The sequence below is a fragment of the Trichosurus vulpecula genome, chromosome 6 (genome assembly GCF_011100635.1).
Source record: "Trichosurus vulpecula isolate mTriVul1 chromosome 6, mTriVul1.pri, whole genome shotgun sequence".
NCBI lineage: Eukaryota > Metazoa > Chordata > Mammalia > Diprotodontia > Phalangeridae > Trichosurus > Trichosurus vulpecula.
Window position 1 is genome coordinate 144,614,140 of NC_050578.1, and position 19,694 is coordinate 144,633,833.

General features: G+C 38.7%; 1 pseudogene; it reads right to left on the minus strand.

Moving 5' to 3' along the window:
- Nucleotides 1-16,023: 16,023 nt before the first annotated feature.
- Nucleotides 16,024-18,791, minus strand: LOC118854800 (annotated as a pseudogene).
- Between the last annotated feature and the right edge of the window lie 903 nt (nucleotides 18,792-19,694).

Below are 19,694 nucleotides of genomic sequence, written 5' to 3' on the forward strand. Positions count from 1 at the left end.
GTAGTCCAATAATTTTTAAATTCTCTCTCCTGGATCTATTTTCCAGGTCAGTGGTTTTTCCAAGGAGATATTTTACATTGTCTTCCATTTTTTCATTCCTTTGGTTCTGTTTTATAATATCCTGATTTCTCATAAAGTCACTAGCTTCCACTTGCTCCAATCTCATTTTTAAAGTAGTATTTTCTTCAGTGGTCTTTTGGACCTCCTTTTCCATTTGGCTAATTCTGCCTTTCAAGGCATTCTTCTCCTCATTGGCTTTTTGGAGCTCTTTTGCCATTTGAGTTAGTCTGTTTTTTAAGGTGTTGTTTTCTTCAGTGTATTTTTCAGTATTTTTTTGGGTCTCCTTTAGCAAGTCATTGACTTGTTTTTCATGGTTTTCTCGCATCCTTCTCATTTCTCTTCCCAGTTTTTCCTCTACTTCTCTAACTTGCTTTTCCAACTCCTTTTTGAGCTCTTCCATGGCCTGGGACCAGTTCCTGTTTTTCTTGGAGGTTTTTGTTGTACGCTCTTTGACTTTATTAATTTCTTCTGTCTGTATGTTTTGGTCTTCTTTGTCAGCAAAGAAAGAATGCAAAGTCTGAATCTGGGTGCATTTTCGCTGCCTGGCCATATTCCCAGCCAACTAACTTGACCCTTGAGTTTTTCAGTGGGGTATGACTGCTTGTAGATTACAGAGTTCTGTGTTCCACGTTTGGGGGGGAGGTGCCAGCTCTGCCACACCAGCACTGCTCCTTCCCCAAGAACCCCAACCCGAACTGGGCTTAGATCTTCGGCAGGCTGTGCACCCCTGCTCTGGTCCGCCACTTAATTCCTCCCACCAGGTGGGCCTGGATCCGGAAGTAACAACAGCTGTAGCTGCCCCACCTCTGCTGCCCCTGGGGCTGGAAGCCGAACCGCGAACTCCTTCCACTCCCGCAGCTTTTCCCACTAACCTTTTCCGCAGTCTTGGTGTTTGTGGGTTGAGAAGTCTAGTAACTGCCACAGCTCACTGAATCAGGGCGCTAGGGCCCCCTCCGCCTGGCTTCTGGTCTGGATGTTCCACGCCGCCGCTCAGGCTGGGCTCTGCTCCACTCTGTTCCCAGCTCCCAGCTCCCAGCTCCGAGCTCTGTGTGGGATAGACCTCACCCAGAGACCATCCAGGCTGTCCTGGGCTGGAGCCCTGCTTCCCTCTGCTGTTTTGTGGGTTCTGCCATTCTAGAATTGGTTCAGAGCCATTTTTTATAAGTTTTTGGAGGGTCTCCGTAGGGAGCTCACACTATTCCCTGCTTACCAGCCGCCATCTTGGCTCCGCCCCAGGTTTTAAGCTTTTGAGCATGTCAGCAGATCCTCACAAAACACCACTACTCTTCTTCTCTTCTTTGGATTCTTACTGGATGACCTCTTACCTGACAATGGCTGTTGGCCCACAAGATGGATGTTGGGACGATTCTTACTTTCTTTTCAAAGCGGATAGCTTCATTTTCTTGAGAAAAAGACTAGTATCTGATCTTTTTTTTTCAAAAAAAACTTCAAATGAACCTTATTTTTCCCCTTTCTCCTCTATATGAGTGCATGGAATTAATACCTGAACCATTTTTTGCAGCAGCTGAAAAGTCTGTAGTCCTTCACTCACCTGGCATTGACTGGGCTCAGCTCCAAAGAGATACTCTGCTCTGTCTTCTCTTCCCCTCCCCTCCCCTGCCCTCCCTTCCTCTCCCCTCCCCTCCCCTGCCCTTCCTTCCTCTCCCCTCCCTCCCCTCTTTCCTTCTCTTTTCTCTTTTTATCTCCTGCCCCTGACCCTGGTATCAAAACAGGGTCTGCTGGTATGAAGTGCAACTCTATATTAGGGTGAAAACCCAAACTTCATGTTTCTGGTATATACACAAGATTAGCTTTGTAACATTGATTCCTTGATTGGCATAGTTGTGCTTAAGATTTGCTGTCACCCTCAACATTACAAGAGAATATAAATGAGCAACAAAACACTTTAAACATCTTTGCCATCAATAAGGCATTTTTTTTTAAACTGAGGAATCTGCATTCTTTCATTCCTGCTTTGCAAACTGTCTATATCTCTCCAAGTGAGGGGCTACTTTTCTCAGTTTTTCTCACATGATTGTCCCCCAACACTTTTTTTTCTATAAACCAAATTGTCCAACTAAGAAAATGGGACCTTACATCTATATCATGTATATACTGTTTATACATGTATACTATGTATATATGTAGGTACACACAATACAAAAACATGTATATGTGTATGTATATATACACAAACAAGTATATATGTATATATACATATATGTATGCTATGTATGACAGAAAGGAGAAAGAAGTATGGTTGTTATTATGCCCCTTTTTTTTAGCCTCAGGGCTATGAAATTGTCTCTTCATATATAATGTTCAAATTAATGAGATTATAGAAATAAGCATACACAAACACATTTCTCCCAAACTGTTCATAATAATACAGCATAAAATACAGTTGCTGCTAAATGTACAATCAATATCATGTAGTGTCACATCTGTGGGGTCCTTAACGTACAAAAGAAGTCTTTCTTTCTTTTCATTTCTCCTGGTTAATTCCCTTTTTAAAGCAATGGAGAGTCATATTTTCTGACCTAGAGATAATGTGAAAAATAGCATTTGTAATGGGACCACAACAGGTTTCTCTCAAGCTAGGGTGGGACTACTTCCATGATATGGCCTTGGCACAACCCAGTGGATTTTAAGGGACCTTATTCAACATATGAGAAAATATCATTTTATCTTCATTTTCCTCTTCACTTGATTCCTGATGCTCTCTAAATCATCTGCCTTTATCCTGGAATTAATACATAGAAAACATGATAAGTAAAACAATGATTAACCCCTAGAATTATTTATCCTGTGCCATTTTCATACATATAATGAAACACTAGAAAGGTAATTTGGTTTAGCATGCATTATTTGTAATTTTCTACCTTCAGAAGATTAGTGCATTGGATTATTAAGTGGTACTCAATCATAAATCTGCCAAGCTTTTTTGTTTAAGCAAAATTAAAAGCAACAATCCATATCATTTTAAAAAAAAAATTACCTTGGTGCAAAACAGGTCAGTGTAAGTTGTTGTCACATTATAGGGGAGAGGGATGAAACTTGATATTGAATTCTTTGTAGATATGGCTCATCTACTGTAGCATTAGTAATACCATCAAAAAATTAAGCACTACAATGGAGCTAAGATGGCAGAGTATAAAGGCAGAGACTCAACTAAGCCCTCCCAAATTTTTCTCCCAGCAAACTTTAAAATAATGCCTCAAAATAAATTCTGGAGTGGCAGAACCAACAAAAGGATGAAGTGAAACAATTGTCCAGATGAAGCTAACTTACAAAGAAAAGTCTGTCACATTAGGGTAAGAGTGGAGTGCAATCTAGCACAGTCTGGACCCCAGCAAGCCAGCAGCAAATGCTGGAGCCAACTGAATTGCCAGCTGTAGCTTCTGAAGCTCCCAGCCCACAGATTGCAAGTGGGTCAGAAGGAAATTATAGGGGAGCATTTGCTGGCACTGGGTGCAGGACTTTGTTGCACTATCCATTGTAACAACAGTACTACTTGCCACTACTGTGGTTGTTTAAGGCCAATAACACCAGCACACAGGAGGGCCACTAGCACTGGGTCTTTGATCTGCTTTTCTGAGAAAAGCAACCTTAAGGGGTTTACAATCTCACTTTAATTAAACATACATATATCATTCACTTAGTCCAGGGGAAAAAGTTAGCACCCTGAACTTCAGAGAAAACACAAACAGAAATTATATAAACAGAGCAAAATAACACAAATAGCAGACAGGCTTCTACTGTCTGTCTAACACATTACATGTATAGTTACCAGAGAGAGAAGCAAAAACATCTGGATTTTTCAAAGCTGGGGGCACCATAGTGGCTACCCAGAGTCTCGTATGGTCAAATCACACGACACTCTTCCAGTGAGGGACCCCCAAGCAAAATGCTAACTTCAGGGCATATATACACTTCTTCAGGGTCAGAGGGCATCAGAACCATGCAATTCAAACCCATGTGACCTAAGCCTTTCTGTGGCTTAAGTAGGTCATCAAAGACTCCCCATTTAATCAAAGACTCTTGATTGAAACAAAGGCAAGCGGGGCGTGGGGCAGAACCAAGATGGTGGCTGGAAAGTAGGGACTTGCCTAAAGCTTGCCCCCAGAACCCTCCAACCACCTATTAAAAATGGCTCTGAACAAATTTTATAACTGCAGAACCCAAAAAATAGCAGAGGGAAGCAGGGCTCCAGCCCAGGACAGCCTGGGTGGTCGCTGGGCAAGGTCCATTACACGGAGCTGGGAGCAGAGCAGAACAGAGGACAGCGTGGGCCACACCAGGACCAACCAGACCAGGAGCCAGGCAGAAAAGGCCATAGCACTCTGAATCAGTGAGCTGTGGCAGTTACCAGACTTCTCAACCCACGAACACCAAAGGCAACAGAGAAGGTTAGTGGGAAAAGCTGTGGGGGAAAGAGTGAAAGGATTTGTGGTTGGCCACCACCCCAGGGGCAGCAGAGGTGGTACAGCTCTGAGGACTACAGTTGCAATTGCATCTGGCCCTAGGCCCACCTGTTGGGAGAAATTAATAGTGAAGCAGAGTGGGAGTGCTGAGTGTGCTTAGAACTGCGTCTCAGTCCGGGCTGTCGGTTGTTGGGGGAGAAGGAGCACTGGTATGGCAGAGCTGGCTGTGTAGAAGTAGCTCTGCAAACAACAGCACAGCCCTTCAAGCCTCAGACAAAGTACTCTCTACTCTACCAGCAACTCAAGGGTCATGTAGTTGTATGGGAACATGGCCAGGCAGCAATAACGGACTCAAATTCAGACTCAGACTTTGCAATCTTTCTTTGGTGACAAAGAAGACCAAAATATACAGCCAGAAGAAATCAACAAAGTCAAAAAGCCTACATTGAAAGCTTCTAAGAAAAACATGAACTGGTCTCAGGCCATGGAAGAGCTCAAAAAGGATGTGGAAAAGCAAGATAGAGAAGTAAAGGAAAAATTGGCAAGAGAAATGAGAGTGATGCAAGAAAATCATGAAAACAAGTCAATGAATAAATGAGAAGAATGCCTTGAAAGGCAGAATTAGCAAAATGGAAAAGGAGGTCCAAAAAACCATTGAAGAAAATACTACCTTAAAAATTAGATTGGAGCAAGTGTAAGCTGCTGACTTGATGACAAATCAAGATATAAAACAGAACCAAAGAAATGAAAAAATGAAAGATGATATGAAATATTTCATTGGAAAAATCTGGAAAATAGATGCAGGAGAGATAATTAAAAAATTATTGGACTACCTGAAATCTATGATCAAAAAAAGAACCTAGATATCATCTTTCAAGAAATTATCAAGGAGAACTGCCCTGATATTCTAGAGTCAGAGCTTAAAATAGAAATTGAAAGAATCCACCAATTGGCTCCTGAAAAAGATCCTAAACAGAAAACTCCTAGGAATGTTGTGGCCAAATTCCAGAGCTCCCAGATCAAGGAGAAAATACTGCAAGCAGCCAGAAAGAAACAATTTGGGTATTGTGGAAACATAATCAGGATAATACAAGATCTAGCAGCTTCTACATTAAGGGATTGAAGGGCTTGGAATATGATATTCCAGAGGTCATTGGAATTAGGAGTAAAACCAAGAACCTACCCAGCAAAACTGATTATCATACTCCAAGGCAGCATATGGATTTTCAATAAAATAGAGGACTTACAAGCTTTCTCAGTGAAAAGACCAGCACTGAATAGAAAATTTGACTTTCAAACACAAGAATCAAGAGAAGCATAAAAAGGTAATCAAGAAAGAGAAATCATAAGGGACTTATTAAAGTGGAACTGTTTTTTCCTACATGGGAAGATGATATGTATAATTCATGAGACCTCAGTATTAAGGTAGCTGAAGGGAACATATATACATATATATATATGTGTGTGTGTGTGTGTGTGTGTTTATATATTTTTATATATATATATATGAAAACAGAGGGTACAGGGTGGGAAGGGATATATAAAAAAAATATTACATTAAGGGCTGAGAGAGGAATATATTGAGAGAGGGAGAAAGGGAGAGATAGAATGGGGTAAATTATCTCACATGAAAATGGCAAGAAAAAGCAGTTCTGTAGGAAGGGAAGAGGAGGCAGGTGAGGGGGAATCTCATCGGATTTGACCTGAGGAGGGAATAACATACATATTCAATTGGGTATCTTACCCCACAGGAAAGAAGGAGGGAGGGGATAAAAAAGGGGGGACAATAGAAGGGAGGGCAGATGGGGGAGGAGTTAATCAAAAGCAAACCCTTTGAAAAGGGACAGGGTCAAGGGAGAAAATTGAATAAAGGGGGATAAGATAGGAACAAGCAAACTATAGTTATTCTTTCATAACATGAGTATTGTGGAAGGGTTTCACATAATGATACACATGTGGCCTATGTTGAATTGCTTGCCTTCTTAGGGAGGGTGGGTGGGGAGGGAAGAGGGGAGAGAATTTGGAACTCAAAGTTTTAAAAGCAGATATTGAAAAATGTTTTTGCATCCACATAGGAAATAAGATGTACAAGCAATGGGGCATAGAAATCTATCTTGCCCTACAAGAAAGTAAGGGAAAAGGGAATGAGGGGAGTGGGGTGACAGAAGGGAGGGCTGACTGGGGAACGGGGCAATCAGAATATATGCCATCTTGAAGTGGGGGGAGGTTAGAAATGGGGAGAAAATTTGTAATTCAAACTCGTGAAAATCAATGCTGAAAACTAAAATATTAAATAAGTAAATAATGTAGAAAAACAGAATCTTAAAAAAAAAAAGGAAACAAACACCAGACTCAAAGGCACTTAATTGCCTTAGTGCTGAGTAGCACTCCAAAACAAGACAACATAAAGTCCCACTTTACTTGCCATTACATCCATCCACAATTCCAGGTCTCAGTCCTAGGATGAGGAAGATTACTAGCACACTTAAGCTTATAGTTACAGGGAAACAGGGAACCCTGGTCACAGTTCCAGGTTGGAAAAGAGTGCTTGTGGTCACTCACAGACCAGAACACAGGCCAGGAGAGTTGTGATCACATTTCTACTGAGATCATACTACTGCAGAGTATCTGAAAATACAGACCCCCAGAACTTGCTCTGAAAAGAACAACATAAAAACCCTGAAGCTTTGGATAGTACCTCCTCCACTCCAGGAACAGAGCCCAACTTTAATATAAAGTTAAAAGTCAAGAAATAGACTGGAAAAAATGAGCAAAGAACAAAGAAAGAAACTGATCATATTAAGTTCCTGTTGTGACAAGGAAGATCGAAATACAAACTCAGATGAAGAAAAAGGAAAGGCAAAACTGCTCCATCCAAAACCTCAGAGAAAGAGACTTATTCTCAGGTCGAGAAGAATTCTGGGAAGAGCTCATTTTTTATTAATGAAATGAGAGAGGTAGAAGAAAAATAGGGAGGAAGGGGGAATGAAAGTGCTGAAAGTAAATCATGAAAAAAAAATCAGCAGCTTGGTAAAGGAGGCATAAAAAATTATTGAAAAAAGAATAACACCTTAAAACTGGAATTGGCCAAATGGCAAAAAGGCACCAAAATTCATTAAAGAGATTTTCTTAAAAAGGAGAACTGGCTGACTAGAAAAAAGCCACCAAAAAAAAATCCCTGAAGAAAAGATGATGGGGATGTCCATTAATTTCAGGATGGCTGAACAAGTTGTGTTATAGGATTGTGATGTAATACAATTGTACCATAAGAGTGATAAGTAGCATGCTTTCAGAAATACCTGGAAAGACTTATGTGTACCGATACGAAGAACTAGGAGAATAGTTTACACAGTAACACCAATACAGTGTAATGATCAGCTGTGAATGGCTTAGCTATTCTCAGCAATACAATAATCAAGATAATTCCTAAGGACTTAAGATGAAAAATGCTATTCATTTCCAGAGGAAGAACTGATAGAGCCTGAATGCAGATATAAGCATACTTTTTTTTTTTACTTCATTTTTTTAATTGGTCTCTGTTTTCTTTCAGATTATGGCTAATAGGGAAATAGGTTTTGTATGACTTCAAATGTATAATGTTTATCAAATTGCTTGCCTTCTCAATGAGCGAAGCGGGTAGGAGGGAGGGATGCAATTTAGAACTTAATAATTAAACAATGAATGTTAAAAATTATATTTACATGTAATTGGAAAAATTAAAATATCAAAAAACGAACAAATAAATACCATCAGAGAAAAGCAATAGACAATGTCCTTTCTACATGATGCCAAATACTCAGATGTATACTTTAATAATGAAGCAAATCAATTTACCTCAGGAAATTATAGCTTCCATCCCTACTCCCCCTAACTCCAAGTCTTCAAGGAAAAGGTAGAGTAATATATTGTTGAGAGAATTTGTGTTTAGGTATGGATTGCACTAGAATGCAATTTCAACAATCAGGCCAGCAGCTTCTGTGGGGGCCAGCACCCAGAAAGCTGCCAACAGCACAGGTTTTTTTGATCTGCTTAACTAAAGAAAGCAAGGTGAAGGGGTTGACAAGCTTACTTTTAATTCAGCATACAAATATCATTCACTTAGTTCAGAGGAAGATACCAGCACACTGAACTTCAGAGCAAATTGCAAACAAATTACAAACATCAACAGACAGACCCAATACAGATTCATAGTTACCAACATCTGGGTTCAGCCAGGGAGCTCAGAACAAGAGCTGGCTCAGAGTCACACGCGCCACAACTGCTGTGGGTAACAGCTCCAAAGAAGAAAAGGCCAACCCCTGGTTTTATATCTTTTTCAGTGTCAGGGGTGAGTCACACATGCGACTCACCCAAGTGACCTAAAATTGTCACAGAGAGGCAACTTAAACCCACGTGGTCTAAGAGCCTCTGATGTCCCAAACCTATCACTCAAACTCATTTGTAAACTAGGCCCTCCCTTGAGTTAGCCCCACCTTGGGCCCCACCTTAGTTACCAATCCACAACCACATAGGTTTTACACCTAATAGGGGTTTGGACCTGGGGCTTAGCACCTAGCAAGGCTCAATGAAATACACTGAATTACTCAAAGGAAACAAACCAAATTCTTCAAGGGCACTTGTTGAACTAAGTGCTGAGGAGCCCGTTTTGCTTACCAACACAAATGCCTATCGAGTCTCTTGCATAAGGGTCAAAACAACTCTTGATTGCTGCTAATAAGGAGAGCATTAAAGATGAGACTCAGAGTTCTGCAGCAATGGTGATCAAAATAGAAACGCCAAAATATCAGATCAAAGAAATGTAAGTATCCCCCAAGGACCTGGTCACACACTTCATGGATATGAAGTTACTCTCAGCTATTTAAACATGGGCAATGTAACATACACTGACTCTATAGCCATAAGAAGCTTGCTACCAGTTCTTCACTGAATGTGTCTGGTGGTAGAGAACATTATGTAATTGTATATCCTTCAGGAAATCTGATTCTGGGTGTTGCAACAATTTGGCTAGCAGCTGCTGTAAGGGTGTAAGACCTGCCAAAAACCAGCATACAGAAAGCTGCCAACACAGGTTCTTTGATCTGCTTTACTAAGGAAAGTAATGTTAAGGGGTTAACAATCTCAATTTAATCGAACATAAAAATATAGTTCACTTAGTTCAGGGGAAAAAGCCAGCACCCTAAGCTTCAGAGCAAATACAAACAGATTACAAACATCAACAGAGAGACCTTGTCTGATTCAAATCTCAATGCATAGTTATCAGGGTTTAACAAAGTCCCAATATCTGGGTTTACGTGCTGGAGGGCTCTTAACTACAGCTGCCCAGAGTCTCCACATCAATACACCTCCAAGAGTGAGAGCCCCTGCAAATAGCTCTGTTCTCTCTTTTTATACCCTCTTTAGCTTTCATCAAACGTCAGGCTCCTACTATTTGCTCTGGTCTTAGTGACTCCCCTTAGGACCCTGAGGGTTTCACGCCCACATAGGCTTAGCGCCTAGCAGATAGGGGTTTGGGCCTGGGGCTTTGCACCTAGTAAGTCTCAATCAAAGACAATTAATCTATCATTCTAAAACAGTAAAAAATCCCAACTTAATTGATATTACACTGGGCTACAGATGTAGAGGGATGTCTAATGATATAGATTGCAACTTATCCATGTCTTCCCATTCTGTGTAAATCTGTCCATGTCCTCATGAGTTTTCCCTTTATGTGCTATTTTTCTTCCATGATTTCTCTTGACATTTAGAATATGTACTCATTGAAACTAGGAATTCTTTCATTCTTTGAACTATTGTCTCTAGCACCTACTATGATGCCAGGCACACGGCAGTTACTTAATACTGTAAATTTTTTGGTTGATTGATTGATTAATATTGGGAGTATCACTGAAGCATTCTGACAAAAATTATCCTCACCACAAACCAAACCAATGCTCTTTTTCCTATCACTCATTTTCTTCATGACTTCTTTTATGACTGTTCTTTAAAGCTCTTTATTTAATATAATTGCAGCCTGCTCACGCCTATCATGATTCCCATCAAAGTTCTGTGTGTGACAGTCATATAAAAAATTTTGGAACTCTTATGTCTTATTGTAATATAAAGCAACTCTGGTAAAAGGTTGATATCAAAAAGAAGGGCTTCTATTTACTATTTTAAGAAGAGGACCTTTGTAATTTCCTCCAGGCATATCAGCCTTCTTATTAGATCCAGTACCTATGATGAGGGTAAACCCTATATCTGGGAAACTTACTTTCTAGGCACACTTTTTTAAATTCTTTTCCATATTCTTCCACATGTCCTCCACAGAAGAGGATTAGAGACTTTTCTTTTGTATTTTTGCTTGTTTTGTTTTGATTGTTGGTTTGATTATTTGTTTTACTTGTTGAAGTATATATCAATCATGTCATCCAAAGAATAGTTATCAGTGTGTTAATGTCAACTTGGAAAGAAATCTTTAGTGGAGTGCTTAGAGGTTCTCTACTTGGTCTTGGGATGTTTATTTTTTTTATCAGTGACTCAGATAAAGACATATTATATGACCATCAAAATTTTGGATGACACAAGGGGATGAGGGATAGCACCTACATTTATCCCAAAGAATAGGACAATGAGGAGCACCTTGATAGTTGTATTCAAGAATTTAAAGGGCTACCCTCTGGAAAAGGGGTTGTTTTTGTTCTAGAAGACAGAACTATGAGGACACAAGGGGGTTTGATAGATGGACTGTGGGGAAGAGAAGGTAGATCTTCCCAAAGGGAAATGTGCTACTTCATATCTTAGCATATCCTATGTCTTTGGAAGATTTCAAGCAAAATCTGGAGAATGACATGCTGAGCCATTAAAATTTTCAGCTTTGAAATTCTGTATTATCTAAACTTCAGTAGATGTCACGATTCCTCCGATGATAGAGAATTCACTACTTTTTGAGGCCGTCCTGTACAATCGATTTTTATATGTATAGTTGATATAAGGTTCTTCCATGTTTTGATATTTAATCTTCATCCCTTTTGCTTTTTCAAACTTAGTACTAATTCTGTTTCTAGAAGAAACACAAAATAGTTCCACTTACTCTTTCACATGGCAATAAACCTCACAACCAAATGCAGAGAAAAATCTTTCTCAGATGATAATGCAATAAAAATTATAATAAAAAGGGCCATGAAAGCACAGATTAAAAATTAATTGAAAACTAAATAATCAAATCCTGAAGAAAAAGTGGTCCAAATCATATAAACAATAATTTTCTTAAAGAGAATGACAAGAAGAAGATGGGATACTAAAATTTATCGGATGCAGCCAAAGTAACACATAGGGGAAATTTTGTTTTTAAATTTAATATATTTAGTTTTCAGTATTGATTTTCACAAGAGTTTGAATTACAAATTTTCTCCCCATTTCTACCCTCCCCCCCACTCCAAGATGGCATATATTCTGGTTGGCCTGTTCCCCAGTCAGCCCTCCCTTCTGTCACCCCACTTCCCTCTCATCCCCTTTTCCCTTTCTTTCTTGTAGGGCAAGATAAATTTCTACACCCCATTGCCTGTGTATCTTATTTTCTAGTTGCATGCAAAAACTTTTCTTTTTTTGTTTTTGAATATCTGTTTTTAAAACTTTGAGTTCCAAATTCTCTCCTCTCTTCCTTTTCCACCCATTCTCCCTAAGAAGCAATTCAACATAGGCCACATGTGTGTCATTATGTATAACCCTTCCACAGTGCTCATGTTGTGAAAGACTAACTATATTTTGCTCCTTCCTAACCTATCCCCCTTTATTGAATTTTCTTCCTTGACCCTGTACCCTTTGAAACTGTTTGTTTTTGATTACCTCCTCCCCCATCTGCCCTGCCTTCTATCATCCCCCCTTTTTTTATCTTCTTCATCCTTCTTTCCTGTGGGGTAAGATACCCAATTGAGTATGTATGGTACTCCCTCCTCAGGTCAAATCTGATGAGAGCAAGATTCACTCATTCCCCCTAACTGACTTCTCTTCTCTTCCTACAGAATTGCTTTTTCTTGCCACTTTTATGCGAGATAATTTACGCCATTCTATCTCTCCCTATCTCCTTCTCTCAATATATTCCTCTCTCATCCCTTAATGTTATTTTATTTCTTTTAGATATCTTCCCTTCATCTTCAACTCACCCTGTGCTCTCTCTCTCTCTCTCTCTCTCTCTCTATATATATATATATATATATATATGTGTGTGTGTGTGTGTATATATATACATATATATATAAACAAACACACATATATACATACATACACACTCACATATACATATATATACATAAACATATATATATATATATATATATATATATATATATATATATATATAAATGCATATTCCCTTTATCTGCCCTAATACTGAGGTCTCATGAATCATACACATCATCTTTCCATGTAGGAATGTAAGCAAAACAGTTCAACTTTAGTAAGTCCCTTGCGATTTCTTTTTCTTGTTCTTTTTCTTGATTAACTTTTCATGCTTCTCTTGATTCTTGTGTTTGAAAGTCAAATTTTCTATTCAACTCTGGTCTTTTCACTGAGAAGGCTTGAAAGTTCTCTATTTTATTGAAAATACATATTTTTGTGTATCTTATTTTTTAGTTGCATACAAAAAATTTTTTTGTTTTTGAACATCTGATTTTAAAACTTTGAGCGTAGAAATTTATCTTGCCCTACAAGAAAGGAAGGGAAAAGGGGATGAGAGGGGAGGGGGGTGATAGAGGGGAGGGCTGACTGGGGAACAGGGCAACCAGAATATAAGCCATCTTGGAGTGGGGGGGAGGGTAGAAATGGGGAGAAAATTTGTAATTCAAAATGTTGTGAAAATCAGTGCTGAAAACCAAATATGTTAAATAAATAAATTGCATTTAAAAAAAAATAAACATTTCTAAAGAAAAAAAAAAAAGAAAATCCATATTTTGCCTTGCAGCACGATACTCAGTTTTGCTGGGTAGGTGATTCTTGGTTTTAATCCTAGCTCCATTGACCTCCGGAATATCATATTCCAAGCCCTTCGATCTCTTAATGTAGAACCTGCTAGATCTTGGGTATTCTGATTGTGTTTCCACAATACTCAAATTGTTTCTTTCTGGCAGCTTGCAGTATTTTCTCCTTGATCTGGGAGCACTGGAATTTGGCGACAATATTCCTAGATTTCTTTTTGGGATCTATTTGAGGAGGTGATCGGTGGATTCTTTCAATTTCTATTTTACCCTGTAGCTCTAGAATATCAGGACAGTTCTCCTTGATAATTTCTTGAAAGATGGTATCTAGGCTCTTTTTTTGATCATGGCTTTCAGGTAGTCCAGTGATTTTTAAATTATCTCTCCTGGATCTATTTTCCAGGTCAGTGGTTTTTCCAAGGAGATATTTTACATTGTCTTCCATTTTTTCATTCCTTTGGTTCTGTTTTATAATATCTTGATTTCTCATCAAGTCACTAGCTTCCACTTGCTCCAATCTAATTTTTAAGGTAGTATTTTCTTCAATGGTCTTCTGTACCTCCTTTTCCATTTTGCTAATTCTGCCTTTCAAGGCATTCTTCTCCTCATTGGCTTTTTGGAGCTCTTTTGCCATTTGAGTTAGTCTGTTTTTTAAGGTGTTGTTTTCTTCAGTGTATTTTTCAGTATTTTTTGGGTCTCCTTAGGAAGTCATTGACTTGTTTTTCATGGTTTTCTCACATCCTTCTCATTTCTCTTCCCAGTTTTTCCTCTACTTCTCTAACTTGCTTTTCCAAATCATTTTTGAGCTCTTTCATGGCCTGAGACCCATTCATGCTTTTCCTGAAGGCTTTTGTTGTCGGCTCTTTGACTTTGTTGATTTCTTCTGGCTGTATGTTTAGGTCTTGTCACCAAAGAAAGATTCCAAGGTCTGAGACTGAATCTGGGTGCATTTTCACTGCCTGGCCATGTTCCCAGCCAACTAACTTGACCCTTGAGTTTTTCAGCAGGGTATGACTGCTTGTAGAATTAAGAGAACTATGTTCCAAGCTTGGGGGGATGCTCCACCTCTTCCACACCAGCACCCCTCCTTCCGCAAGAACCCCCAACATAGACTGGACTTAGATCTTCAGCAGGCTCTTTACTCCTGCTCTTATCTGCCACTTAATTCCTCCCACTAGGTGGGCCTGGGGCCAGAATCAACTGCAGCTCTAGTTCTGTAGCTGCCCCACCTATGCTGCCCCTGAGGCGGTAGTCCAACCACGAACTCCTTCCCCTCCTGCAGCTTTTCCCACTAACCTTCTCTGTTGTCTTTGGTGTTTGTGGGTTGAGAAGTCTAGTAACTGCTGCAGTTCACTGATTTAGGGCATTAGGCCACGCTCCGCCCAGCTCCTGGTCTGGTGGCCCATGCTGGACTCTGCTCCGCTCCACTCCGCTCCCAGCTGTGTGCGAGATAGACCTCACCCAGAGACCATCCAGGCTGTCCTGGGCTGGAGCCCTGCTTCCCTCTGCTATTTTGTGGGTTCTGCAGTTCTAGAATTGGTTCAGAGACATTTTTATAGGTTTTTGGAGGGACTCGGCGGGGAGCTCATGCTAGTCCCTGCTTTCCAGCCGACATCTTGGCTGCATAGGGGAAATTTAAATCTCTCTAGTCTTACATCAGTAAAATAGAAAAAAAGCAGATCAATGAATTGGGCATGAAATTTAAAAAAAGCTAGAAAAATAACAAATTAAAAATCTTTTATTAAACACCAAATTGGAAATCCTGAAAAACAAAGTAGAGATTAATAAAACTGAAAGTAAGAAAAATATTGAGTTAAGAAATAAAACTAGTAGCTAGTGTTACAAAAACAATCAATAAAATAGATGAATCATTTGACTAAGAAAAGAAAGAAGAAAGATGAATTGCCAGTACTGAAAATGAAAAGGATGAATTCACAATGAACAAAGATCAAATTAAAACAATTATTAGGAGCTCTTTTGCCCAACTATATGCATAAATATAACAACCTAAGTGAATGGAATGTACATTTACAAAAAATATAAATTGTCCAGATTAAAAGAAAAGGAAGTAGAATATGTCTGTAAATTTACCTTAGTGGGGGAAAAGTAGTGGAAGAAACCATAATTGAGTTCCCTTAGAAAAAAATTTGTAAGAGCAGATAGATTCACAATTAAATTCTACCAAACATTTAAAGAACAATTAATTACAATACCATACAAAACATTTGGAAAAACAAGTAAAAAAGGAGTCCTACTAAATTTGATCTACAACAGAAATATGGTGCTAATAGCTAAACCATGATGAAAACAGAGAAAGAAAATTATGGACCAATTTGCTTAAAGTATATTGATGTAAAAAATTTAAATAAAATACTAAGAGAGGATAACAATATTTCACAAAGATCAAACACTGTGACCAGGTATGATTTATACTAGAAATGCAGGGGCTGTTCAATATTAGGAAAACTAGCAGCATAATTGATCATATTAATAACAAAAATCATATGGTTACATCAAGAGATGCAGAAAAAGCTTTTTTAAATTATACAGAACTTAGCACAACCTGAAGGCAATTACAGTTTAAAGCATTAACATGCTGTTAACATACTGTAGGTTTTTTTTTTCCACAACTGAAAAGTTGCTGAGGTTTGTGATGTGCCACTGTAAATATAGGTATTATTAAAAATTACAGACTGATAACCTCCTGAGCAGCAGCTCCTCCCCAGTATGCAGTGATCATATGGGGCTCAGCAGCTCCACACCAACAGAATTCATGGACATGATCATCTTTTGCCATTACAAACAAGCCATATTCCTGAAAGAAACTGGTCAGATAGGATTTAAATTCTCCTATATCTTCAATTTGACAGTTATAAACTCTTGGATATAGTCCATATTGTTTTTTGGAATCTATCAGCATCTTGAAGCATTAAGTGCAATAGTCTTTCACTATCTGGATTATCCATGCTGGAATTATTTTCATCCTTATTAATAGTGTCCAAGCCATATTCTTTGGCAAGGAATCAACACCTCACCACTCAAAAAATGCTGAATTGCTGCAGAATAATTTTAATTCTTTCTGTGACTCTGGTGCCTGACCTACAGATTGGAGCAATTTGACAGCATGATTACCCACAGTAGCAGCATCTATTTTTGTATTTTCTGGTAATTTTATAAATTTCCCAGAATCTGCAGTCATGTCAGGAATAGTGGCATGAACAGGTAAGTTTCCTTGATCCTCCCTTGCTACAAATTTTTTTTAAAGCCTGAGTGTATTGGTAATTAAGGTGGGAATTTTTTTTACTAATCAAGTGCTTTTGTTTCTTTGATTAAATCAGGAAGTCTTTGATGACCTACTTAAGAAAAAAGAAAGCTTAGTTCACAGAGGTTTGATTCTCCTGGTTGAGACACCCTTTGACCCTGAACAGGATATATAAACTCAGAGGTTAGCATTTTGTTTGGGGATCTCACTCACTGGAAGAGTGTCATGTGATTTGACTAGAAGAGACTCTTGGCAGCCATTGTTAAGAGTCGCCTGTCTTGAAAACCCAGATGTTGGTGCTTCCTATGTACCAAGATGTTGGACAGAAAGCTAAAAGCCTATCTGCTGGTTTGAGTTATTTGATCTGTTAATATTTCTCTTTGTAATTACTGTTTGTATTTGTTCTGAAGTTCAGGGTGCTGGCTTTTCCCCCTGAACTAAGTGAATTATACACACACACACACACACACACACACACACACACATACATATATGTATATATATATAATATACATATAAATATCACATATATATGTGTATATATATACATATATACATATATATGTATATATGTTTGATTAGACCCTTAAAGTTGCTTTCCTTAGAAAAGCAGATAGAAGAGCCTGTGCTTGCAGCCCTTCTGTGTTCTGGCGTTGTTGGCCCTACACAACCACAATAGCGGCAAGCCATATTGTTGTTACACTCAGCCAAAATCCAGAAGGGTGGATTCTGGTGATATTGATGCAATGATCATCGTTAAATTTGTCCTCAATGTGCTTGGTATCTGAGTGATGCTTAGTGCTGTGTTCACATTTTTAATAGCTTCTTCAAAATTTTCTTCATCTTCTGGAACACCATTTTTATTCTTCAGAATACCTTGTCTAATCAAATCTCTTCAGGCTTCTTTCTCTTTGTATATTATAGGTATTTGTCCATTCTTATCACTGTTCCACTATGCCAAATGCATGTGTGTGGCTGGTCCTTCATTCCTGAAGATGACCATAACATGAGAAAGATGATGATATAACTTAGAATTTATTTGGATTTGAGTGAGAGAGGGCTATGCAAAGTTACTAGCCTCATTTTCTCCTTCAGAGCCATCTGGGTACAGTGGCAAGATATAGATCAGGACTACTGGAGCTGCCCCAGCATGCAGTAAGAAACCTTGGCCTTTTTAAGCTAAGGTCTTTCTGGGTCTCACTGAGTGAGGCAATGCCCACACAAGGGATAGCCCCTTTAATAATAATAATTTTTTTTAAAAAAAGAAATCAAACTGGAAGGGGAAGACCCTCAGAATTGCTGGCCAAAAGAGAAATAATTGCTATTTACATTCACTCTGAGCCAGGAAGGCTTAAAAATTAAGTGGTGCTTGGGTAGGGACCTATTGTTTTCCAATCAATAAAAGCCTGAGTAAACTGGGTTTAAGGCATGGTCTTTAAGAAAGAAATCTAGCCAATATACCCCAAGATATCTAGGTAGGTTTCAGCCATTAAAATTTACCTTTTGGGGGCAGAGTACCCTCAGATAAGGGTATGGTATCATGTGGGGAGAGGAGACTTCTCTCCTCTCATCTCCTCTGCCCTCCCTTTTCCCCCTTCCACTTCTCCACCACTCTCCTCCCCTCCTCTTACTTCCTATCTCCCTCAATGAGGACCCAGCTGGACAGTTCCAGTTGGCCAAGTACTTACCTACAATCACAATGAGTGGAATGTGGCTGTGGCTCTTTTTCTCCATGTGGTCCAAGTCAAAGGACTGCATATGCTCACTTAGCTCAGGAAATAGTGTATCCAGCTGAAGATCTTCTTGTGCATTGTCTGGATGAGATTCTATTACTAGATGTTCTGTTGTAATGATCCTCATACAACCAGCCTGCCCATATGTTCTACAGACCAAAAGAGGGATACAAGCATTCCAAAGTATTTCTGCTAAGTGTAGCAATGTACTTTCTGGCAAATGAGTTGCTACCACCACATCAAACCTACAAAAAAAATGAAGGATCATTATCTAGGAGTTTTTTTCTGGACTCTCTTCCATGAAACTCCCCGAAACACTGCTGTTTAATTCTTGTAAGGGTCCCATGTAAGCTCAAGCTTAGTTCTTTCCAGTACTGCTTCTTTGAAGAAAAAATAAAATTCAATATCTTCTCAACTGAACTGATTTCTATTGACAAATGTAAATGAGCCAATACTTGGTAATACCAGAATTTTCAGAATTTCTGTTCCTATGACTATTGCATTTATTATGCAAACATGAGCAGATTCCAAAGCTTCTTGTCCATGATCACCCCATAATCTCAGCTGCTGATTATATTGCTGTTCCTTGAGTACCTTCCCTGCTTCTGGCTGCTTATAGTCCCACCTGGGTTCTGGCCTCATGCCCGATGCACCAAAAAAGGCTTTGATAAAATAAGACTTTCATTTTTATTAAAAACTGTAGAAAGCATAGGAATAAATGGAGCTTTCCTAAAATAATGAATACTATCTACCTAAAAAAATCAGCAAGCATTTTTTGGTAATGCTGATGAACTAGAAGACTTCCTAAGAAGATCAGGGGTGAATCAAGGATGTCCATTATGACCACTGTTACTTAATATTGTACTAGAAATGTAAGCTATAGCAATAAGAAAAGAAAAACAAATTGAAAGTGTTAGAATAGGTAATGAGAAAAAAAAAACTATCACTCTTTGCATATGATATGATGGTATATTTGAAGTATCTTAAAGAATCAATGAAAACAGTAGTTGAAATAATAATTTCAGCTAAGTTGCAGGATATAAAATAAAACCACATATATCATCAGTATTTGTAAATATTAACAGCAAGGTCCAGCAGGAAAAGATTGCTTTTATTATTCATTCGTTATAATTGTGTCTGACTCTTTGTGACCACATTTTGGGTTTTCCTGAGAGAAATATTGGAATGATATGCCATTTATTTCTCTCCAGGTCATTTTACAGATGAGGAAATGAGGCAAACAGGATTAAATTATTTGCCCAGG